At 40.6% G+C, this 26,761-nt stretch overlaps 1 long non-coding RNA gene across 2 annotated transcripts in view; it reads right to left on the minus strand.

Annotated features, from left to right (window-relative positions):
• LOC115089121 overlaps positions 1-19,597 on the minus strand; it is a 68,740-nt gene extending 49,143 nt beyond the window's left edge. For both annotated transcript variants that reach the window (XR_003856008.1, XR_003856009.1), the window contains exon 1: positions 19,349-19,597. This is a non-coding gene — a long non-coding RNA (uncharacterized LOC115089121). The remainder of the gene's footprint in view (positions 1-19,348) is intronic.
• Between the last annotated feature and the right edge of the window lie 7,164 nt (positions 19,598-26,761).

Consider the following 26,761-nt stretch of genomic DNA (forward strand, 5'->3'; position numbering starts at 1 on the left):
ATTGGTCAAGAAAGAAGTAAACCATTTAAGAATAGTATCATTGATACTAATGGATTGTAGGCCTGTAAGAAGAATGTCATGGTCCAAGGTATCGAAAGCAGTAGAGATGTCAAAAAGTGCTAAAATGTAGTCAGTATTAGAATCAAACCCTCGAAAGATGTATCAAATGAAGAAAGAAAAATAGTTTCTGTACTGTGGCCTTTCCTAAAGTCAAGTTGATTTAGATGGAAGATAGCGCACTATTGGTCTGAAAACTGGGTTAATTTGTATAGCTTGCTAAGTCAGGAAACCAAACATTTGTGAGCCTCTAGGATGAGGGTAGGACACCTCCAATTTAGGATCACGTTTTACATGGGAATGTAGGAAATGCGCCATAGTTATCGATATCTGTAAGGATGAAAAACCATGAAGATGAAGTAGAAAATGTGCAGTTCTGCAGCAGTATTAAATGAATAAAGAGTGAGCTATGTAGCAGAGGGGCTCATGGGAGACATCTGTACCAACATCATGCAGTGTTTCCAAGAGGTTTGCCATATAGTAACAGCAATTTTTTAAAGGGCTCCTACAGTAGAGTGATCTGGGAAACTGACATGGGTGCTGGGCCAATGGTAGAAGTCATTCTTACAAACAAAATTACTGGTCATTACTGCAGAGGAGCCAACATAGATTTATCAATCTACTGGATTTTTTTTTAAGGTGTTAATAAACATGTGGATGGGGTAAGCATGTTAATAAACATGTGGATGGGGAAAGCATGTTAAAATAATATATCTGGATTTTTAAAAGGTATTTGACAAAGTCCACATAACACACCTCAGGAAATGAAAAACTCATTAGCTAGGAGATGGTGTTGTTAGGAGTCACCAACCAGGAAAACGATCATAGAGTATTTTGGACAATATATTGAAATCCTCAGCTCTTTGTGTGATGGTGATGATCAAAAAAACAATTAGAATGTTAGGAATGATTTGAAATGGAATGGTAAATAAAATGGAAGAGATCATAATACCTTTGTACCCATCCATGACGGGACTGCATCTTGAGTACTGTGTGAAATTCTGGTCACCTATCTCAAGAAAGCTAAAGCAAAACTAGAAAAAGTACAGCAGAGGGCAAAAACTTTGATAAAGAGGATGGAATAGCTCCCTTCCAGTTTCAATTGGTTAGGATCTTCAACAGATGTTTTTGTTGTAAAAGGTGATCCACAACCAGTTCTTAATAGAATTGCAGTAAGCATTCAGGTGGTTAATGATTGGATGACTCAAAACCATTTGATCTTGAATGTGGATAAATCTGAGGCGATATGTTTTTCACGTGAACCTGATTTTTTGTCTAAATATAATATATGTTCACTTCCCATATTGGGATCTATGACTCCATTCAAAAAAATCAGTCCGCAATCTTGGTGTTATATTTCATAATAGGTTGTCGTTTAAGGATCATAGTCATCAAATTTTAAAATCCGGGTATTTTAAACTTAGGCTTTTGAGACATTTAAAATATGTCTTAGAAATCAATGAATTTTAGGACAGTGGTTCAAGCCTTTGTGCTATCTACCACTGATTATTGTAACTCTTTATTTATGGGGTTGCCAGCTACCTCCTTACAAGTAATTCAAGTGTTGCAAAATTCAGCTGCATGTCTTATATCAGCTGCACAACGCTGGGAGCATATAACTCCTAGTTTGAAGGAGCTCCAGAGGCTACCCGTAGGATATAGGATCAAATTAAAAAGTTTGGTCCTGAGCTTCAAGACATTAAAAATTGATGGGCCCATTTACTTAACCAACTGCTTGCAAATTGATGTGCCTAGTTAAGTGTTGAGGTCTGCTGACCAGAATTTGTTGTCAGTACCCACCATCAAGATTGCATGGCTGAATGAGACACATTTGAGTTCCTTTTCAATAGCAGGGCCTGAGCTATGGACTTCTCTGCCCTCGACCATACAAGCCCTTAAAAAGATATCAGTATGTTCAGGAAACAGGTAAAAGCTTATTTTTTTTAAGCAGGCTTATGAATTCTATTGCTAAGTATTGTGCACTGATGTTTAACAGGAATTCTTAATTAACAGCATGTTTGTATTTTCCTAACTGTATTTTTATTTCTTCTTATAGTTAATTATTGATTACTTATCATGTATATTATGATTTTAAATTGTAATCCGCTTAGTGCATCTTGTTGCTATAGGTGTAAAATAAATATTTTTTAAAAAGTAAATAAATAATAATAATAATAATAATAATAATAATAAATAATAATAATAAATAACTTGGACAAGAGACACTGGGGAGAGTATATGATAGTGATTTATAAAATCATGAGTGAGGTGCAACTAGGGGATGGTTATTTACCCATTCAAACTGCATTAAGTCTAGGAGATACTCCATGAAACAGACAGCAGATCTAAAACAAATAAGAGAATATATTTTTTCACACAACAGACAATGAAGCTGTTGAGTTTGTTCCTGGAGAACCTGATCAAGATATCTAGCATAGCTGGATTTGGACAAGTTCTAGAGGAAAAGCCATAAACTATTGCTAACCAGGAAGATTTAAGGAATCCACTGCTTTTCCCTGGGATTTAGCAATGGGGAACAAATCTACTTTTTAGGTTCTGTTGGATGTTTGTGATCTGGATTGGTCACTGTCAGAGACAAGGTGCTGGGCTCGATGGACCTTTAGTCTGACTCAGCATGTGTTCTTATGTATGTACTGGCCATTAATGCAAGCTTGCTTAGTTCTGAGATCAGCAGGGATCAATGCCCAATTAGTGTTGGATACTCATGTTGACAGTGCTTTATGTTACATGGACACTACCAACATTGCACTGAAAAAAAATAAGGTTTTGAATGTGTGCTCAATAGGAGGCTGAAGATATTTCCAGTCATTTTAGGAGAATGAATAGCAATATGGTTCTTAATTCTGATTCTGTATGAACAAAACTGTTTACTTTGCAGTTGATGGAATGGCAACAGCTGCAAGGCTGATATAATGTAATATTACAAGTTGGTCTTGGATGTGCAGTGTAGCAAAAAATTCAATGTACACTGTGCAGTTATTACAAGTGACAATTGCAACATGGATTAATTGGCAATTTAACCTGTTACTGTGCAGGGCACTGTATTCTGCAGCATATACTGTTAAATTAAAGTCAAAGGAAATCCTTTGACTTGTAACAAGTAAGGACAAATGGTCATGTTCAATATCATTATACCATGGCAATCCTGTCATAAAATACAGTGGCATTGCTTGCCATTGGTCTCTCCAAAGCTTTCTGCAAGTATTTCCTTACACAGTTATGGAAAAGGCACATCTGGTTTTAAGAGTTAAACCTAAGCCAGGTTTCCATTATCAGGCAAATTCGGGCCCTAGTCACAAGGGTTCTTCTCCTGTTCTCTGACTTTGGGGGTGAAGGAAAGGTTAAGGTCTGAATTTAAAAAGCATTTACATACTTAGAATTGGTTTTTCTCTTGAATAAATGCACTTCATCTGTGTAAATGGGCTTTTGAAAATTGCTTCAATATATGCTATTGAATTGTCCGTAGGATTTGCTTGCATAAGTCCACTTTACACACATAAATGGCTTTTGAAAATTGCTGCAATAGTAAGTTACATTTACACATCTAACTCCTTTGAAAATTACATCCAGAGAGGTGTAAATATAACTAGTATCGCAGCAATTTTCAAAAGCCATTTATGAGTGTACAGTGCACTTGTGTGCAGGTCTGGATTTGCCAATAGGCACACTAGGCCTGTGCTGAATCTCACTCAGCAGAAAACAGCTTTCTGCTTCCTGCTTCAGCCCCTCCCTCCCAGTGCAGACAATAGGAGGGGAGGTTCAAAATGGAAGGGAGAGAGCAAGAAAATCTGCTCTACTGCCTACTCCAACCCTTCTTTTCCTGCCATTCAGGGACAATTAAAATTTTAATTTATTTGCAGAATGTTATTGTATTTCTTTTTCAGTGTTTTATTTTATTGTTTTTATTATATTTATGAATACTTTAAATTGTTTTATTGTGTTACACTATGATGTAATATGGCATGCAATCAAATATGGTTAAATAGAAACAAAATAAACAAACACGAGGGGATGAGGTGAGCCTGGAGCCAATAAGAGCACAGCAAAGAAGGCTGTGACTTAGATCTTCAGTTCTATTGTCCCTTGCCTGGGGGAGAGCGGCGACAGCACTAACAGTGCCTAGGGGCGGCAAAATCCTAAATCTGTCACTGATTATGCGAGCAAATCCTATAAAGAATTCAATGGCATATATTGTAGCAATTTTCAAAAGCCCACTTACATGGGTAAAGTGCATTTACTTGTGTAAAATCCAGCTTTGCATGCGTGAATGCTTTTTAAAATCAGGCCTTTTGTGAATAGTTCCAAGCATGTTTTTGATGAGCTAGAGGAAAGCAGAGAGCCCTGCTAAACTTCGAAGTCGATGGTCTCCTGTTAAAAAAAAAATTCCTTTCCCACACTCAAGAAAACAATTGAGGCAGCCTTCTGGATCTGCAGATGTCCATTAGAGTCTCACTCTGAATAACCAGTAGAACCATTTACTTGGCCCTGTCTGGAAAATCCGAGTGAGATTTCAGTCCTAATCACCTGAGAAATCTGTGGTCACATAATACACAGTAAATTAGGTAACCATCGCCCATCAGTTTAGCCAATCCATCTCCTCTCAATTTTTTCTTTTCTATTGGCTTGAACTTCTTTGTTAACATGCCTTCAATTTGGGAAAGGCATGTTGCAAATTTGGCAGTACAAAAAATAAATCAATGCATGAATTACGTGAAACACCGTGACAAATTTATGTAATGATGCTTTGTAGGAAATGCGATAACACTCCATTGCTTTTGAGACTCCTTGAGGGATGAGAATGACCGTTCTGTGGCTACCAGTTGCAGGTCCTGAACAATAAACAAAGAAATCTGTAACTAAAATGATTTCATTCTAGAAACATAATCTCCTCTTCTTCCCGTCATTTGATTAAAGATAGTTTGCATAGTCCGTAGAATTTTTTTAACATCATATTCCATTTGTATGGTTTATTTCACATGCAATTGGCAAGCAATTTTGGCTGCATTACTTAGTCATTATCATGGACAAAAAAGAAGTGAACCGCACCCCATCCAGGTAATTCACATTGAACAGAAAAACGTTGGGTTTAAACAAGTTTTTCATGCAGTGCCTGATCAGCATTCTCTCCTGGTAACCAATACCTGCGTGCTGATGGGCTCTTAATTTCAGCGTTACAGTACTGCTTGACTTGTTATCATTTTCCCAAGCTTCAGAAACCCAAACCAAATTCTAGTGGATGTAAAACCAGGCAGAACATAGTGAGTATAGAGAAAATGATCAGGAGACTAATGGATAAACAGGGCAAGCGTTTTTCGAGGTCTGTGGTTCCTTTTTAGATTATGACAATTAATGAGTTCTTTTTTGAAGGAATGTTTTGTTCCATTATAATCCCTGGGTGAGATATTTTTCTAATGGAGGGATGTGACTGGTTAACACCGCCTGGCAACTTTTTTTTCCCCTGATGTGTCTCGCACAAGCTCTTGTGGTTGTTTGTCGCTAGTTCTTATTCTTCTTGATGTCTTTTTCCTTTCTCAAATAACTTTTATCATGACTTTTGAATGCTAGCCGCCGGAATCCCTATAGTGAATGGTTTGAATCTCAATACGTTATGCCCTGCTTTGAATGGGGTTCTTTTTGTGTACAGCATTGTACAGATTGAGAATTGTACAAGGACTGGATTGTACTATTTCGGAATATTGGAAATCATAATTATGAATAAGAAAAAAAAGTTTTGAAATGAAACAAAGGTCTTTGTTTGGCTTTTGTTTGGTAGAGGCAGTGAGCCTACTTAAAGTATACATATACCTGAAGGTGCCGAAACATTGGCGATGTTGGGATCTTTTGGGAGAGCTTTTACAGGCTTGATATAGCTTGTGTTTGAGATAAGTATTCTAAGTCTTTCAAAAGTTTGTAAGAAATAAGGTTAAGGGACTGAAAAGTGAAAATAAGTAGGAAATGATTGTAAGTGATTATAATCTTCAAGGCACGATTTGACTTCAGTTTAAAGCCCATTGCAGGTGAAAGACTGCAGATAGCAGTCCACATTGACATTCTGCTATGGACCACTGTAGGTTTGTATATTTTATAATTGAGTTTGAGTATTTTTGCCTTTGCTGTGGTTCTTGTGGATTGGATTCTAAGGTGGTGTGTTCTTGATTTAGGAGTGAAACTCTTAGAATGGCCAGCATTAAGGAGTCAAACTCCTCTACCCCTTCTATTTTCTTGACCACTGAGACGAAGAGCAAAGTTATAATGTGAGATTATTTATAAAAAAAATGTACAGCTGCTGTACACTAGATGCAATACACTTCTGACAGTGTCTTTACTTTTATATATACATTCGTGCAAATCCCTTTCTTGTTCTGTATAGTTTCAAGTTGTATTTCTTGAGAATCCTGCCAATATTTTTCGGCATATTACATATGAAGGTGTTATCACTTGTCAGTAACTAAATTTAAATTGTATGTAATGATGAGGTAAGATCCCACTTTAGTGCCGATTGCTTGAGATATCAAAAGTGGCAGTGATCTGTCTGCTTAATCCAAAACAGCCATAAAGATGAAAGCTTATGCATGGTTGCCCAACTTGCAGTAGAGCTGCCAGCACAGCTGCTCTTTGGCACGTACTGTCTCGTTTGCTTGAGGAGTGAACTAAAACTGAAAATGAAAGCTACGCCTGCAGAGGGGAGAATTTGTGATCCATGCTCTCCCATAATAGCTTTTAAGGCATCCTGGCTTTGTTCTTGAGGCTCTGTGCCAGAGACATTTTTCTAATGGGCTAGTCTTCACTTTGAATTGTACACATCTCTCATTTCGTGCCCACCACTTGATTCCTAAAGTTGAGAAGTGTGGCTTTAATGCTCTAGAATTCCCAGGCTCCCTAAATGGCTTGATACGTGGTGATATTTGGCCCCTGGCTTTCTTCCCATCCTCCTTTTGTTGCTTAATTTTTTGGCAGTGATAAACTAAAATAAGGTGATGATATTAATGATCCAGTTTTCTTTTTTTTTTTTTTTTTATTACATCTTTTTTTCTTCATCCCAAATATGTCTTATGTCCAAGTTAGAATAATCCTAAAGCAGTAACTTTTAAACCGGCGCGCGGGCACACGTGTGCGCACGTTCGGCGCCCTACACCCAGGGATGCAGCCATTTTATTACATACACACATATATGCGCGCATGTTATAAAACAGTCTGACCACGTGCACATTTGCATGCAGTTTTAAGTAGACATATCTATGCACGCAAATGCCGCTCTTACCACACGGGGGGATTCTAAAAGACGCACGCACCGACACCATTACCAGTTTTCCCAGTTTGTTCACTGGTCACCCAGGTAAGGGACAGGACTTCCAAACTCCCCTAGTTTAATAGACCCGACCCTTAAAACCCCACTGATCTACGTAGATTTTTTTGTTTTATAAGTTACAGGTCATCCATACACGAGAAAAGTTACACGGCAAGGACCCCGGTGCGTGCCATTGCGCATACGTTTGAATCCAGGAATGTCCATGCTCTGCCCCGTTATTTGAACTTTTCGGTTATGCATTCAGCAGCAACAAGCGTGCGTGTATCCAGCCGGCTTTTAAAATCCACTCAGCATGTGCCGGCCTGACATATTTGCTTATTCCCCTCATTTTGGCGCACGTCTGGTTTTTAAAAATTTGTTTTTAAGGCAGCAAAGTGGTGACTGGTGTTCCAACAATTTTAAAAGAATTTAAAATGACACACATACAGAGAGGGAACTGTGCCGACATGCTCCTGCATTGTGTGGTACTGTTCCTCCTCTCGTGGCTTGCTATTTTGGTAGCTTTTATCATATAAAAAGCCCTGGGACCCACTGCTGCAAGTCTTGGACTGCTGGACATGTAGGTGTAACTACAATATTGAGAGTTAAGTTCCTAATCAATTAGAATTAATTTTCATTAGAACAAGGAATCATTCTCTTTATCTAACCTTAGCACTTTTTATTAGGTTTTTTAGCCACTTAACATAATAGATGAATATAGCAATTATGGGCCGGATTTTAAAAGGGTTATGTGTGCTGGGCCTATTTTCAAAAGGCCTGGCGACGTGTGTAAAGCCCCGGGATGCGTGTAAGTCCCGCGGCTTTACTAACGGGGCGGGAAGGGGGCGGGGTTTTTGCCGCTGTGTCGGAGAATCGCGTGCCGGCAGGCTGCCGGCGCGTGCAACTTGCGCCTGCCAAGAGGCAGGCGCGAAAGGTAAGATAATTTTGGAGGGTTAGAGTAGGGCTAGAGGGAGGAAAGGTTAGGGGAAGGGGTGGGAAGGTTAGGTTAGGGGGGAGGGAACAGAGGAAGGCAGCACGTCTCGGCATGCGCAAGGTGCACAATTCTGCACCCCCTTGTGCATGCTGACCCCGAACTTTATAACATGCGTGCCCTGTGCACGCATGTTATAAAATGGAGGGTACATGTGCGCGCACATGTAGGCCGCGTGCGCTTCTTTTAAAATCTACCCCTATTTGAACAGAACAGATATATATATATATATATATATATATATATATATATATATATACAGTGTTTGTGTTCCACAATGTTTGAATAGGCACTTAAATTACTTAACTAGTCTTGAACAGTTCAAAGATATTACAGATTGACTAATCCTTATGATAGACAGGGATGTGCATTCATGCGTCCATTCGTTAGATTTGTTTCTCCATCCTTCGCAGCTAAGTGCCTTTCTAACAAATGGATGAACAAAACCAATGGTGTGCACTTATGTGGGCGAATCATAGATGCAAATGCACCTCATTTGTTTTGTGCGCCCAGCGTCCATTTGTTAGATATGTGTATAGTGGTGAAACAAATCAAACGAATGGACGCATGAATGCATATCCCTAATGATAGATTGAATTTATCCTTCTGACCTTAGTAGAAGGCAGTCAGTAGTATCTTGACTTTACCTCTCTGAGGTCAAAATCTGCGGCATTCAGGAAAGCAGGAAGCTTCAAGTTAGGAGGATACAAGGCTCGTCCTGCATGGCATTGAGTAGGAACATAGGGATGGTCAATCAGAGCAGATGGATTCATTGTTAGGGAACTTTGTTCCTTTCTGTTTAAAGGCCTCACTTTGCATTTCATGGCTTCATTAATGGAAATTTAATGGGCAACAAGATAAACAATTACAATTAGCTCAAATCGTAGGTTTGCTTGTTTTGTTTTTTTTTAAACAAGCCACTTCAACTTGTGGTCAGATAGACACAACATATGGTAGGTAGATATTTCTTATAGATAAGGACACAGTCTGTAATAGGCTTGGTTGTTTGTAGAGGTCTTAATGATGAAACTTGTTGGCACTGTGCCTGACTGTTATGCAATGTAGACAGTTCTTTGTTAGTAAACGTTCTCAAGTATCCCAGAATTCATTGCTCTGACTCCATGACGTAACTTTTAAACAGCTACGTGGGCACACACATGCATGCGTTTTTCGACTTGCGCCCAAGGACGAGGCCATTTTATAACATACAATCATATATGCATGCATGGTATAAAATAGACTGACCGCGTACGCACGTGTGTGCAATTTTAAGTCGGAGCGCGCCTATGCGAGCAAATGAGACTTCTACCATGTAAGTGGGAGGATTTTAGTAGACACGCATGCCAACACAATTACCAGTTTTCCCAGTTCATTCCCAGTTCACTCAGGCAAGGGACAGGACTTCCAAAGCCCCCTAGTTTAATAGCCTCCCTTTTACCCTGTTAACCCCAACCTTTAAAACCCCGCTCACCTCTTTACTTTTCTTTGTTTTATGACTTACACGCCATCCACAGCAGAAATAAAGTTACGCAGCAGGGGACCCCGGCGCATGCTTGTGCATGGAAGTATGTCCATGCTAGTTTCATTGTGAAACACGGGAACGTCCATGCCCTGCCCAGACCACATCCACGGCCCGCCCCCTTTTTTGGGAAAATGTATTTGTGCACATAGTGGCAGGTATGCGTGTACGTGGGCGCCTTTGAAGATCTGCTCGGCGCATGTCAGCCTGACTTGTGCGTGTATCTCCCGGTTTTGGCATGCACAGGGCTTTTAAAATTCATCTTCATGTTTGTTTGTTCAAAGAGAGAACAGTTCCAGGAATTTGGGCCTGAGAGATGTCCCTTCAAAAAATGGTTCTTAGAATCTTCTATCTGTTTGGTTTTGGGGACGTTAGCTTGTTGATTAACTTTATGGTGGTCCGGACTTGGCTTACACATTGTAATATAGCCTTGTTGAAAAGTCCCAAATTCCTGGAACTGTTCTCTCTTTGAACCAACAAACATGAAGATGAAATTTAAAAGCCCTATGACATTTGCTGTACTATTGATTAGGACTCTGTAACATCAATGATCTACTTCAAAGAAATACATAGTATAATAATGAAAATAATGTTGAAAGCTGGAATTAGCCTGATGACTAAACTTTAATGCAACATACTAGGGATGTGCAGTTGTTTCAAGGGACACGGAAAACCTCAATGACATTTGTTTAGTGTCATTTCCACTCCAAAGACTCTAAAAATCAACACATCTTTGTTTTGTTCCTTCATTTTAGCGCTCGCTAAGCATTTCAATGTGCTGCTAAAACACAGAAATGGAACAAAGCAAAATGACAAAATAATGAAAGGAAATGAAATGAAATAAGATGTTCTTCCCATGCATGACTGAGAGTACCATGGGGTAGAAGAGGTTCTAGACATTGCTCGGCCCAAGGCAATGTAAGTAAAGCGTCACTCTCAGAGTTGGAAAATAGAAAAGATGTAATCTCACCTTTCCTCGTGGTGCAGCAGTAAGCATATAGAAACTGAAACAGCAGAGACTTCGCTGCAGGCCATAGGGATGTTGGGGTGGGTCAGTCCTGTTGCTTCACTTTGCATAATCTTTGCTGCCGCATCACCAAGGAAAATGGAGACCCCAAGCAGGAATAGAGCATGAAATTAATGGTTTCTCAGAACACACGCAGAAAGCTGTTTATAAAGCCTTTATAAAGGTTGGATAATTTTTGCAAGATTTTTTTTTTTTTTTAATTTTAATCTCACCCCAGGATGTAACATCAAACTGACCAAACAGGATTGGCCCATCCTGTTATGCCTTATTAATACTTTAACATTGCGCATGTTATGGACCCCGGAGTCCAGGAAACCCACCTGGGGAGCAGCATGGGACTGCAAGGCAGGACGCGGAGCAAGTCAATGGCCAGTCTTCTGCCTAGTCAGCCCCCTACCTTGCAGGTTGAGCCCTTGCGTTCTGGGGGCCAGTAGGTCTTTGCAGCGGCAGTACATCATAGTGGTGAGTCCACACAGACAAGGCTTGGACAAGGCAGGCTGAAGACAAGACTTGGACAAGGCAGATAAGGCTGGGCAGGTTTGGTAGCCTGGACCAGGCAGACTTGGCTGACAGGACAAGGCAAGGCTGGATACTAAGCAGGACTGGAACTAGAAAAGACAAGGGTAAGACAAGGCAAGGACAGGGCTCAGGTACAGGCAGGACTGAATACTGGAGCCAGACAAGGGAAACACAGGGAAACAAGGCAGACAAGGGAAACACAGGACAAATAGCACAGAAGCCTGAAAGCAGCAAGGCTTGGACCAGGTAGGATACAAGAGAGAATAAGCCAAAGGCCTCAAGACAAGATAGGCCCGAGGGCCTCAAGGTAAGGCAAGAGACTAAAAGGTCCAAAGGCCACAAGGCAAGGCAAGGCAAGACAAGTCAGAAGGCCCGAAGGCCACGAGGCAAGACAAGACAAGAACAAAGGTCAGGTCCCAGAGCCAGAAGTGACACCATGAGATGACAAAGTTACTATGGCAAGATGGGTTTACATAGGGTGTGCAACGGGCAGAGAGGAGGAACAAGACTAGTGAGGAAGCATATTGACAGCCTCTGCTGGTGGGGAGGTGTCATGAAAGTAGGATAAGGCTGAATATTAGGCGAAATCCTAACAGTACACATTATCTGCTGCTTGTGTAGGACTTCATGGGTTCAAAATTCAAAGGCATTTAGCCAGATAATTTGTAAGTTATCCAGCTAAATGATAACTTTTGAAAATTACTGGCACTTATCTTGCTAAATTTTACCCTAACTCATTATCCTGTTAAAATGTAACTGAATAAAAAAGTTACTTTACCCACCTAAATTAATTGGATAACATCTGTATTCAGATATTAAAGTATCCAGCTACCTTTAGGTCTGCTTTTCAGAAAATGAAACCCCTGGACAAATTAAAAAGAAGATCCACTGGCCCTGGAAACCCCCAAAAATCTCCCCCTGGCTGCTCGATTCCATTGGCTAAATTAATAAGAAGGTCTACAGCCCTCTATGTCAAATCACACAGGAAGCTTACTGTGGCATGATAGACAACACAAGAACATTTATGAGTTTATATTAGTATTATGTGAATACCCAATTATCCTAAGTCCTGTGATGTAGCCTGCACAGACAATGTGCGAATCTTTAGCTAGTTATCCAAGAAAGTAATAAAAAGGGAATTATCTCACCCAAAAATCAATCAATCTAACTCATCACTTTGGCTGGAGTTCCAGATTTAGAAATGCCGCCTTCTTTGTGTTTGTGTGAGTGTGTGAGAGTGTGTGTGGGTATGTGTCTATGTAAAATAGTTCTGATAGTTCTTATTGTTAGAGTGCGTGTGTGTGTGTGTGTGTATGTGTCTATGTAAAATAGTTCTGATAGTTCTTATTGTTAGAGTTCTTGAATGTGTAAGCTCTTAAGTCTGTGCATTCTTAATTATAAGAGTTCTTGATTGTGAGAGTTCTGATTATGTCACTGGCTGCCAGCTTGGTTTAATGGTGAGGTGAAAGAGGCAATTAAAGCTAAAAGGATGTCACTCAAAAAACGTAATGCAGACCCAAATGATGAAATTGGGCAAGAGCACAAGCACTGGCAAGTTAGATGTGAAACAGTAGTTTGACCGGCCAAGAGAGACTTTGAGATAAAATTTCCAGTGAGGGAAAAACTAATAATAAAAATCTTTTCAAGTACATTTGAAGTGTATGTTCTTATGTAAAATGCCTGTAAGGGAGTCAATTGGGCTGCTAGATGACTGAGGTGAAATAGCAGAAAAACTGAATTAATTTTTTGCCTTGGTCTTTCTGGAGGAGGATGTTGGGAACATACCCACATCTGAAACATTCTTTGATGGCGCAGATTCTGAGCAACTAAACCAAATATCTGTGACAATGGAAAATGTAATCGATTAGATTGTCAAACTAAAGAGTGAAAAATCACCAAGATGGGATGGCATCCACCCCAGAATTCTAAAAGAAATAAAATATGAAATTGCTAACCTATTATTAGTCATCTGTATCTACCACTTAAAGCAGCCACTATTCCTGGAGAATGGAATGTGGCCATACCAATGTGATTCCGATTTTTCTCAAGGGCTTTAGGGGTGATCCAGGAAATTATAGACCAGTCAACCTGATGTTGATGCTGGGCAAAACAGTAGAAACCATTCTTAAAAACAAAATCACTGGCCATAATCATGCTTTCCCCTTAATAGGGAAGAGCCAACATGGTTTTAGCAAAGGGAAGTCTTGCCTTACCAATCTTTTAGAATTTTTTGAAAGTGTAAATAAACATGTAGATAAAGATGAGCCAGTTGATATAGTTATTTGAATTTTCAGAAGCCATTTTCACAGACAATAGGATCCTGCTTCCAAGGTTGTGCAAATCACTAGAAACAGATCTGCAATTTCATTTTGCATTCCTTCAGCGTTCTGGGGTGAATGTCATCTGGTCCTGGTGATTTGTTATTCTTCAGTCTGTCAATCTGAGTTATTATTACGTCCTTCAATTTCATAGTGATTCCATCTAGTTGCTCTGAGTCTTCACCATCAAAAAATGTTTCCAGTGTGGGTATTACCTGAACATCCTGCTCTGAAAAGGCATCCTTCCTGACCAACCCCTTTACCCTTTTGTCATCTAGTGGCCCAATGGACTCCCTCACAGGCTTTTTGCTTTAAATGTACATGAAAAAGGTTTTGTTACTTGTTTTTACCTCTATGGCAAGCTTCTTTTCAAATTCTTTCTTAGTCCGCTTAATTATTTTTTTTTACGATTAACTTGCCAGTGCTTATGTTCTTCGTTATTTTCCTCATTAGGGTCTGCTTTCCATTTTTCGAATGAAGTCCTTTTGGTTTCAGTTGCCTCTTTCACTTCACTGTTAAACCACACTGGCAGTCATTTGGCTTTCCTTCAATCTTTTTTAATGCATGGACCTCAAGGTTGGCAATTTTAAACAGAAAGAAGGAAGACAGCATTTCTGCCTTTGAAATTCTGGCTAAGAGAAAAAGGTCACTGACTGGTTGAATGAGAGCTCTTTATTTTATTGGGTAGCTAGTGACTGATACATGCATTGTCTGAAGAAGGCCACTCCACAGGATCTAGTTTTTGGTACTATGCATGCAACAAGTTAGTTGCTTAATAATACATTGTGGTGTTCTCAGAAATTTCTCTCTGTCATCGTCTAGCACGCCAAGCATGCTTGGAATCTTGTTGCTTAATAATAATAATAATAATAATAAAGTATTATTATTATTATTATTATTATGTATGTTTGTTCTTATTTTTCATTGCCAAGAATGTAGGACTGTGTGGATCATGAGTATTTTTTAAAATAAAAAAAAACCTAGGAATTACAAGGCAACAACTTTCATGTGGGGGCCTGTTAGCTAACGCCCTCTGCACTGCAGGCTCCTCTGCCCACTTTCTAAACATGTGTCACTGCTTGGGTTCCCACTAGCTTTTTTTATTGCCACAAGTTCAATTTGTCATTGTCTCATCAGCTGTACGTTTCTCCTTCACAGCTAGTTAGTGTTCTAATCCAAGCTTCTTTTTTTTCTTTTTATGAATGGATCAGCATTTATCTTATTTTTTATTACACTTCCAGGCCAGTCATAGTTCCAGTGCATAGTGTTTGTTTGAAATCTGAAATAGCAAGCCCTTTACCCACCCAACCACCTCTATGCAAAAGCCATAAACCTTTCAGTTATGGTCACCCTGAGATTTGGTGTGGATTGGGCGAGGGGGTGTGTGCATCAACTTTCTCTCTTCTATCACCCCCTCCTGCGCGCACACATACACACACACATTCTCTATCTTCCTCCCCTCCAGGGATGATCCCAGAACTCTCCCCTCTATCCCCAAGCCCTACCCTCCAGCACTCTCCCCTTTCATGGGCATAGGCACACAGGGATTGTGCATAGACTCTCACTCAGCAGGGAACAGCCCTTTGCTTCCTGCTCTAGCCTCTCCCCTCCCAGACAGCCTGCAGGATAAAGGAAGGGCTGGAGCAGCAAGCAGAGGTTGGAGTAGACAGAGCCTCAAGTCTTTCAGGGAATAAGAGAGGGGGAGGAGAGAATTTGGAGTCGACTGAGTAGAAAAGACCAAAGAAGAGCTACACTGCTCCCTAATGTAGCCCCTTTATTTCTGTTTTCCCCCTCTGGGCTGCAGAAACAATAGTGTCACAATGCCCTTTTGGCAGTGGTACCTATGACCCAGGCTATTTTGGCCATAGGCTAGCTATGGCTCTAACATGCTTGCAGGGCCAGAACATTAACATTTAACAGTGGGGTCAGGATATGGCCTCAGGGTCTCCCTCTAACCCCTGATCACATTCAGGCCGATACAGTACTGTGTGCTCCGACGGAGCACCCCTTATTCAGTAAGTGGCGGAAAACTCGCGTCCAACCCGCGGAACCTAATAGCGCCCTCAACATGCAAATGCATGTTGATGGCCCTATTAGGTATTCCCGTGCGATACAGAAAGTAAAATGTGCAGCCAAGCCACACATTTTACTTTAAGAAATTAGTGCCTACCCAAAGGTAGGCGCTAGTTTCTGCCAACACCGGGAAAGTGCACAGAAAAGCAGTAAAAACTGCTTTTCTGTGCACCCTCCCACTTAATATCATGGCGATATTAAGTCGGAGGTCCCAAAGGTTAAAAAAAGTTTTAAAAAAATGTTTTTAAATGGGCTGGCGGCTGTCGGGTTGAAAACTGGATGCTCAATTTTGCCGGCGTCCAGTTTCCGAGCCCGTGGTTGTCAGCAGGCTCGAGAACCGACGCCGGCAAAATTGAGCGTTGGTTTTCAAACCCGCTGACAGCCGCCGCTCCTTTTGCCCGTTTCTAACACAGAGCCTCATTTAAATAGAGAATCGCACGCACAGAGGCCTGTGTGCGCGCGCCGGGAGAGCAGGCGTTCGTCCACTCTCCCACGGACTTTACTGAATCGGCCTTATTGTAAGCAATGTAAGGGTGTTCTGTAACCTATCTGATACTACCCACTTCCCTTCCCACTCACCTGTAGGGATAGGTGGTGCTACAAACAATTATCTCATCACCTCCTATGTGTCCAATCCGAGCAGCTCAGAAACAGACACTGTTATCCTTCGTCTCAGATTTTTATTGATCAGACATTTCAGACTTACCAGTTAAAATAAGACAGACATCTCAGTCCTTGAGACAGCACAGGCTTATAATAATTAAAACTTAGTATGATTAATGAACTCAGGGCTACATATCAGATACCTTGACTTACTTTAGGGTATGTTAATAAACATAGTTGGCTAACTACCCCCATAAGTTTAGGAGATTACCTTCAGTTTCACTCTGGAGCAATCTCTGTGGCTGGGGGTCTAGGAGAGAGTCTCTGCTGGAAGGAGCAAGTGTTTTTTGGCCCCTGTCACTTGCTGGGCTAAGGAGGCCATAGAGAAAAAAAAGACAGGTTCGACACAAGCAGCCAGGTATTAGCAGGACCTTCTTACGTGCAGCCCTTCCAGGACACCGGAGCTTGTCTGCTGCATCGCAGGGAGGGGGTGGAGGTGATTATTCAGGCGTTGCCTTCAGGTGTTATTGGTCATTCTTCTGCCAGCTACCCCCCCCGAGCCCTCTCCCCTGCCCTTTTAACAGGCAGGACATGCATATTTAAGAAGTCAAACAAGAGTTCATAAACCCCTGTGCAAAGCAGAAACTTTGAAACAATCAATAAACAATAAATTCTGCTACTAATAGCTCATACAATATTACACATGAAAGGTGTGGATGACCATCATATGTGTCTTGTCACTGGCTCACTGGTAAAGCCTATAATGACACTACGACCTGGTATTTGTGATGCAACAGGCTTAATTATATGATATAGCCTTAATGCACAATATCCAGTTTAATCATCGGTCATTCCTCACCACAGTCTAACCGTATCTATTAAAATCCCATGTACTCTTGTTCGCGCGGGCGCAGATTTATAAAATCTACCCCAAAATGTTTGGATACTTGCAATGTACTTGTAGCCTGGATTGGCCGCTGTTGGAAACAAGATGCTTGGCTGGATGGATCCTTGGTCTGACTCAGTATGACACATTCTTGTGTTCTTACACACACACACACACATGCATGCTCATGTATATTTATCAAAATATTTTATGAAGAAACTGTGTCTACTTCAGGCAGAACGGCTTCATTCTCAGGCATGATCTAATGAAGAATGCTTGGGAAGGGAAAACCAGGAGGCCCCACTGAGATCAATAACCTCTACAGGCACATATTGGTATAAACATTAGGGATGTGAATCGGGATTCGGACGAGTGAAAATATCATACGATATTTTCAAAATTGTCAGAAATCGGGGGCTCCCCCAAAACAATAGGAAACCCCCACGATATTGTTCGTGGGGGTTCTCTTATCGTTTTGGGGGAGGGCGGGAAAAACGGCACACAAAAATAACCCCTAAACCCACCCCGACCCTTTAAAACTAATCCCTTAGCTTCCCTCACCCTCCCGACCCCCCCAAAAAACTTTTTACATGTACCTGGTGGTCCAGTGGGTGTCCCGGGAGCAATCTCCCGCTCCCGGGCCGTCAGCTGCCACTAATCAAAATGGCGCCGATGGCCCTTTGCCCTTACCATGTGATAGGGTATCCGTGCCATTGGCCGGCCCCTGTCACATGGTAGGAGCACTGGATGGCCCGCGCCATTTTTAAAGATGGCGTGGGCCATCCAGTGCTCTGGCGCAGCCGATAAACAAAACCGCGATCGGGCTGGACGAAAAAAACAAAACACGATGTGAATCGGAACCGGAATCGGTTCAGATTCCGGTTCACATCTCTAATAAACATCACCAGTTTGATACCACTAAAGAATTTTGTTTTTTTCTAATGTATAGAAGAAAGAAATGGCACCACAGGGTTCTGGATCTTGGAGAAGATTCTATCTACTGCCATAAACCTAATGACATTAAATTACATAAAAGTCTTACTTTTGTTTTAAATTTTGTATATGTACCTAAGTATGTGTAGAACTTTACCCAGACAGAGCGGAGGCATTCCTGGGGCAAGGTTGGGGAGGGATCTGCATTTATTTTGAAAATTGGAATATCTTTTGCCTGTATTAGTTTGTGGGCCCAGCTTACATTGCAAGTGTTAAGCAGGACAATGCATGGACAGATTTTACCAGGAAGCTGCTGTATATGAAAAAGTCATGAAATCCACTTGATTTGCTTGGATGCAAAACGTCTGCTTTCACTACCTATTAAAATGAGGGAGCAGTGCCCCATATAAAAAGGCCATAGAGGAGCTCTTAATTTGAATAGCGAAATTTCTGATCTCGTTTGCAGGGCCATTGCCATTCTATAGGTTACGGTTTTGCTTGGGTTTCCCATTAGTACTGTTGCATGTTCTAAAGCATTTTTCTGCCCTATGTAAATGCTATTTATAGTAGCATTGAGAGTTCAAACCAATTTTTTAAAGAGCTAGCACCATCTTGTGGAAAAATGAAAAATAGCAAGGAACCGTACATTTTTATTTACTTTTTTTTTTTTGAAACAAGGAAGAAGTGAAATGTGCAGGAGGGTAAGATGGCAACTGGACCCATGCAAACAATCAGGAGCCAAACTCCAGCTGAGTGGATTTTTTGCTGGTTTGTGTTTAATGGGATTTTCAGATTCTGTCCCACCCCAACTGCCCTGATCCACCAGAGCAGTTGCAGAGTTTTCCTGGAGATCTGGGGGGAAACATTTAAAATGAAACTAAGAAATCCTAAACCATTTTGGAAAAAGTTCTTTAGACCGAAAGATGATCCGAAATCGGTCAGATAGAGCCTTCTTCTGGTTGCCTAATGCAAAGTCCGCTAAGCTTGGATCTTATGGAGCCACAAAGCAGTCTGATTTTCACGATTTCCACAAATTACGAGAGATATTTGCACACAGTGGAGGCAGTATAACTGGATCTCATGCATACTCCCTCCCCTGCCAAGTAAACTCACCGTACAATTTTACGGAAGAGCACCCCCAGGCTTGCCTGCTTTCGTCCCGGCACCCTCCTTCCTGCTGGGGAGCTTACTCCATCTCTAGTGGCCGGAGCTGTACTTTCCTACGTTGCCAGCCTCAGTTTGAAATGCGGCACCAGCAGAGCAGGAGCGATTGGAGATCGCCCCAGACCCGTGATGAGTCACAGATGGGGGTAAGATGCGCGAGATAGAGGGGCCCGGGGAAGTTGGAAAGGATGGAATCAAGCCGGTGGGGGGAGGGCTTTCGGCAGGTAGGAGGAGGGAGGCTCCGGTGCTAGTTCTCTGCTAGGGCTTAAAGAAAAATGAACAAAATTGTATTTATTTTGGTTTCAAATTAAAAAATAAAAAAAGCACAGCTCTACTTATTTCATCCAGTTATTTAACTTTGAAAAAAATGAAAGCATGCAAAAGTAGAAAATACAGTATTTGCCACCTTTGCTAAAATAAAAAGAAAAAACCAACTGTAAAGATGGAAAACCAAATGCATAAACCAAATAATTTAAGATGCACTGAAGCTTGAGAAAGGAGAACAGATTCCACTGGTTGAGGCCAGTTCCGATTGAACTGTAAGCCCAAGTACATGGGAGGAAATTATGGGGGGAAAAGAGAGAAAGAAAATTGCTAAAGGAGAAAAATAACTATTATGCAATGAACAGAAAAGTGTTATAGGATGTAATTGCTTGATTTGGTCACAAGAGGGCAATCCATGAAAATAATTTCTCTGGTCTTTGAAAGCTTGCTTATTCTTTACATAAGAATATAAAAACATAAGATATGCTATACTGGGTCAGACCAAGGGACCATCAAGCCCAGCATCCTGTTTCTAACAGTGGCCAATCCAGACTACAAGTACAAAAAAACGAAGTATATCCCATGTTACTGATGCTAAGTCAACTTGATTAATAGCAGGTAATGGACTTCTCCTCCAAGAACTTATCCAAATCTTTTTTAAACCCAGCTACACTAACTGCACTAACCACATCCTCTGGCAACAAATTCCAGAGTTTAATTGTGCATTGAGTGAAAAAGAATTTTCTCTGATTAGTTTTAAATATGCTACTTGCTAACTTCATGGAGTGCCCACTAGTCCTTCTTTTATCCGAAAGAGTAAATAACCGATTCACATTTAACCATTCTAGACCTCTTATGATCTTAAAGACCTCTATCATATCCCCCCTCAGCCGTCTCTTCTCCAAGCTGAACAGCTCTAACCTCTTTAGCTGTTCTATTCCCTGTATCATTTTGGTAGCCCTTCTCTGTACCTTCTCTATCGCAACTATATCTTTTTTGTGATGCGGCGACCAGAATTGTACACAGTATTCATGGTGCGGTCTCACCATGGAGCGATACAGAGGCATTATGACATTTTCCGTTTTATTAACCATTCCCTTCCTAATAATTCCTAACATTCTGTTTACTTTTTTGACTGCTGCAGCACACTGAACCGACGATTTCAATGTGTTATCCACTATGACACCTAGATCTCTTTCTTGGGTGGTAACACCTAATATGGAACCTAATATCGTGTAACTACAGCATGGGTTATTTTTCCCTATATGCATCACCTTGCACTTATCCACATTAAATTTCATCTGCCATTTGGATGTCCAATTTTCCAGTCTCACAAGGTCCTCCTGCAATGTATCACAGTCTGCTTGTGATTTAACTATTCGAAATAAATTTGTATCATCCACAAATTTGATTACCTCACTCGTCGTATTTCTTTCCAGATCGTTTATAAATATATTGAAAAGCACCGGTCCAAGTACAGTTCCCTGAGACACTCCACTGCCCACCCCCTCCACTAAGAAAATTGTCCATTTAATCCCTCTCTCTGTTTCCTGTCTTTTAACCAGTTTGCAATCCACGAAAGGACATCGCCACCTATCCCATGACTTTTTACTTTTCTTAGAAGCCTCTCATGAGGAACTTTGTCAAATGCCTTCTGAAAATCCAAATACACTACATCCACCAGTTCTGCATGTTTATTATTGATTAATAGCAATTTATGGATTTTTCCTCTAGGATCTTATCCAAACCTTTTGTAAAGCCAGTTACACCAACTGCCGTAACCACATCCTCTGACAATGAATTCTAAAGCTTAACTGAGTGAAAAAGAAATTTCTTCAATTTATTTTTTTTTAAGGAACGCATCAGTCACGGTTTTCTAAGTAAAGCACAGTTTATGTAATGCATAAGGATAACTGCCACTTGCAGCAAAATCTTGTATTCTGTCTTCCTAGCCGCCAACTGACTGAAAAATATATAGTAAGCAGATGAAACAGGAGTGAGAGATGAATCTGGATTCCTTACATGGCGTGCGAGTATTACTGGAAAGCGATGCCCCAGATCCAGATATATAAATGGCATTTCATTTTAATTTAACTTTCCATATTGATGTTTCTTTAAAGTGAGTAAGGTTCTTTTTCGTGTCTGTATTGCATTGCCAGGATGCAGATTACGATGTTGATTTGGAGAATATAGGAATCCAGTGTTTAAGTAAAGCCTGATGTTTAAAGCCTTTGAGATGATTTTGCTATCCGAGACCTTCAGGCCCCAGAAAGGGGTTCATCATACCCTAGCTTGCCAGTTCCAGACAAAACCCACTGAAAATCTAAAACAGAAAAAGATGAAAAAAAATGTAGACAAAACCCTCCATATCAATCAAACCCCAGTAACAAAATGTAAACAAACAAAGAGCAATGGGCTGAGAGCTTGGAAAACCAGGCTTCAAATCCTACTTCCCTTATTGGCACTCCTCGTAACTTTGGACAAGTCACTTTAAGCTTATAAGCTCTTTGGGGAAGGAATGTATTGTAATTGAATTACCAATAATGCGTAAGCTGTTTTGAGCATTTTTGGGGAAAGCGGGCTAAAAATTCAAATGGATAAAATGAATCCCCTCTTCCAACGTGACCAGAAAGCAGCGTGAGGAAGATTTCTAGAAATGGTTCTTGGGGGCATGCGGTGACATTTTTTTTTATTTTCTGTTTGTTTAATTAATTTGAAATGAAAAAAAAAATTAAAAGAAATTAGGGAGAGATCCTAGTCCCTCTGTAAACCCCTCCTCCCACCCAAGCAACCTGCAAAAATAAATAGTCTCGGGGGGGGGGGGGTTATCCCCATTCCACCCTTTGGCCTCCTCTTTCATCTTATGCCGTCTGTGGGTCAGAGTGGGGCAGGAGGGATCTCCCATTGCTACTGCCCCACTGGCGCCCTATTCCAAAATGGTGCTAGCTGACCAGAGTCGGGCGCCATTTCAGAAGACGGCACTGGGAGCCCCTCCTGGCCCCCTCTTCCACCCTCAAATGGAGTAAGAGGCGGCAGTGGCAGGGATCGGGCTCGGAAGAGGGCAGGCTCGAGCACGATCTTGAAATGAGAGACATTTCATTAGTTTTCCTTTTGCATCAAAATGAAAGGAAATTGAGATTGTCTCTAAAGAAAGCGCATCACTTCTGGCTCTTTACCACATGCTAGTGACAGCAGCAGCAGTGATGTGTTACGTTTGTTCTGAATCAAAATCCAGGACCACGGTGGAACCCAAGGACTGTAGCTGGAAGGAAGCAGGTCTGTCGGTGAAAGCAAAAGGTCTGCTGGGCACCGCTGGGAGAGGCTGAACAGCTGCATATTCCCCAAATAAATAATGACTCTGAAACTAGTGAGAGCTGGAAAATAATTAGGAAGCTGGACATCAATCCTGTTGAGTGGGCATTGCTTTTTACAGCATCTCAGTGTCATCAAGGCCATTGCACCTATCTTTAAAATTCAAATCCCAATAACTTAAACACTTAGCGGTCCTGTAAACGTTCTAAATAGCGCTAAAAAAAATAACTGGCAGGCAGACATAATGCAACGTTAAGTAATGCTTCTGTGGCTCTTCCATAGTCACACCTGTGACTGCCCTATTCAGCAGCCAGTTACTTATTGTGCCTGTGTAGATACAACATAGGCATGGTCTTTGCATACGACAGCATACATTAGGATTCATTGCAGTTAGGTTTGCAATAATATCCTGAGTTACTACTGATAGGGAATGTGCCATGGTACTTTATGCGGTAATACAATTTCTTACCATGCACGGAGTTATTGCACCAACACGCAATGTAAGGCCAGTGGACTGAAGTGCACTAATGCTTTTGTGAGAATTAATGCACGTTAAAAGAGCTGATAGCTCTATTTGATTTAATTGGTTGTACTTATGTACTGCTAGCTGATCAGAAGCTCCAAGCAGTGTACAAAAACACATAAAATACATGCTTTATCCCCTACTTGTATAATTGTATATATATATATATATATATGTATATGAAGATAAAGTACAACATAACATAAAATACAACTATAGTACAATTATAAAAGTATAATGCATGTTAAGAACTATGCGGGGGTTTTGACACAAAACTTATGCTAATAAGGTAATGAGATCCAGACTAAGAAAGTAACTATTAGCACATAGAAAAATAACTTGTGTTTAAACTCACAAAACTGAACACAGGCATGTTACGTGTTAATACAAAAAAAACCCCATAACATTTTGTGATAAAGTCCACGTTAATGTACTAATTTTAATGCTAGTGAATTAATGCCAACTTGATTTGCATGTAATTAACGTGGGCCATTAATGTGAACTAATTAACACACGCTAAGGGGAGATGTCTATGCACTTTAGTACGTTGGCCTCCGTGAAAGAAAGTGAAGTTTTGCCTCAGTCCTTCCTTTTATGTCCCATTCATTGGAACCTGATGCACCATCACAGATAGATGGGCGCTGGCGTACATGGCGCAGCTATAGTCCAGCACCAGGATGGGTGTGGAATGGACTGCAGGCGTACAGTTGTTTTTCATTTTGTGTCCTGCTTTGTACCAAGACAGAACATATGCTATTTTTTTTTCCTCTTTATGACCTTCCTGTCGGTCCCTCGAGTCCAGTCCAGGCTTTCCAATGTATTCATCTTTCTCTGCAGTCTACCCACTTGGTCTTCTTAGCATAGTGATCCTCAAGCTTTATTTTAGCCACTACATTTACAGAAACATCATCATTTCCCATTCCTGCTCCATCTGTGAGCGGGCTAATTAGCCAAATTCAGCTTCTAGTCCAAAATGTGCAGCTTCATCCGTTTTGCTCCACGTGAGCTAGAAGTGATGGTTTATATTGCTCCATTTAACTTGGATGATTCCTTTAGATCTGCCTTGTTTTTTTCTGCCATTTTTACGATTGTTTGTTGAAACAACTATAACAAGTTGGAATCTTTTCATTTTCTGATTCGTTATTAATAAGGATCCTTTCGTGTTCACTGTCTCCACTTAGAGTATATGTGGCTTGTACACACAGCTTTAACAATTTTAATATCCCTCTATTCCCTGGAGGTTTTCACTGAAGTATCTTTTCATTAAGGATGTGCTTTTATTAAAAACATTAGAAGTGCTTGTGAGGGAGCATTTAATAAACTCCCTCAGAACACCTAAAAGAACCAGCTGCAGCTATCTGGACCAGTTCTTCTTAATTCCCAACCCAGTAAGGCATTCTGGGCTAGAGTGAATCACTGCAAGCGGGGATAAGAGACCAGGGACGAGGGAGGCCCCAGAGAGAGATGGAAGCCTGGAGAAAATGAACTGTAACTTACTATTATTTTGTTGGATTGCACAAACCAGCTACATTGTTTTGTTTATTATTGCTCATCAGTAAAGGAGCTTGCAAATCTTTTGGTCAGAGTCCAGCCTGGAGTCTGTTCTCTGGCTAGTCCTGGACTCTCGGCATCACTGTGCCATGATAGGTCCATCGAGACCAAGATCCCTGTCACTGAGAGTGGCCCATCCCAAAGAGTAGAGCCAGTTTCTTCTTGATGACTCCCATGGATAAGTGAGGGAGTCACCTGGTTAATAATTGTTTATGGATTTTTCCTCCAGGGACTTGACCAAACCCTTTTTAAATCATGCAGTGCTGGTCGTTATGACTATATTCTCTAGCAATACATTCCACAGCCTGACTGTGTGTTGAGTGAAAACATATTTTCTCCAGTTTGCTTTAAATCTGCCACCTGTTAGTTTCCAGGAGGGCTCCCTATTCCTAGTCTTACCTGAAAGGGTAAATAACTGTTCCCTATTTACTTATTCTACCTTAATCACAAGGATGGCTAACACTGGTACTCAAGAGCCAGAAATGGGCCTGGTTTTCAGGCTATCCACAATGAATATGCATGAGATAAATTTGAATACTAAATATATGCATGCATGCAAATATATCTCATGCATATTCATTGTGGATAGCCTGAAAGCCAGGTCTGTTTGTGACTCTTGAGGACGGGAGTTGGCCACTCCTGCTCTATCATATCCCCTCTCAATTTTCTTTTCTCCAGACTGAAGATCCCTTACCTATTTAATCTTTCTTCACAGGGCAGCCGTTTCAACCCCTTAATCATTTCTGTACCTTTTCTAGTTCCACGCTATCTTTTTTGTGATGGGGGTGACCAGAATTGCACACGATACTTAAGGTGGTGTCACATCATAAATCTGTCTAAAAGAAATTCTTACCTGTGTTAAATGACCCGTATAATTGAAACTGATAATTTTGGGGTCCTTCATACACGACTACCATACACCATACAATGTGATATAAGTACCATCATATAATTGTAGGTATCATGATTTATTTTTCCAAGGGTTATATCAAACCATGATAAGTATTGGCATTTCATTTGCATTTAAACAAAAATTTATAAAAAATTAAGTATTAGGAAAAAACAGAGTTAAGGTGACTGATGATTAGATGAAGGCACTCTTGATTACTTACAACTTCAAATAAATCTAATAGGAAATCATGCCTTACTAACCTTTTGCTAAATCCATGCTGGTTCTTCTCCATTAAACCATGTTTATCCATATGACTAATAATTTTGTTCTTAATTATAGCTTCCAACATTTTACCAGGCACAGACATCAGGCTCACTGGTCTGTAGTTACTCAGCTCACCATGGAGCCCTTTTAGAAAATTGGCATTACATTTGCTACTCTCTAGTCATCAAGTATAGAGGCAAATTTGAATGATAGGTTTCAGATTACCTGTAGTAGGTTTGCAAGTCTGTATTTGAATTCTTTAGAACTCTGGATGAATACCATCTGGTGTCTGTGATTTGCTTCATTTTAGTTTAAGTTACTCTAGCATCTCTTCCAGGTCCACACTGATTTAATTTACTTCTTCTGAGCCATCACCCTGAAAATCAGTTAAGATGTGAAGAATTAAATTATTTTTTCTGCCATGATCTAATCTTCCCTGAGCATCCCTTTTATCCCTGGTCATCTAATGACCCAACTAACTCCTTCACAGTTTTTTTGTTTCTAATTACTTAAATAGGTTTTCATTATTAGCCTTTGCCTCTTCGGCAAGTCTCTC

Source organism: Rhinatrema bivittatum, chromosome 4 (assembly GCF_901001135.1).
Source record: "Rhinatrema bivittatum chromosome 4, aRhiBiv1.1, whole genome shotgun sequence".
Lineage (NCBI taxonomy): Eukaryota > Metazoa > Chordata > Amphibia > Gymnophiona > Rhinatrematidae > Rhinatrema > Rhinatrema bivittatum.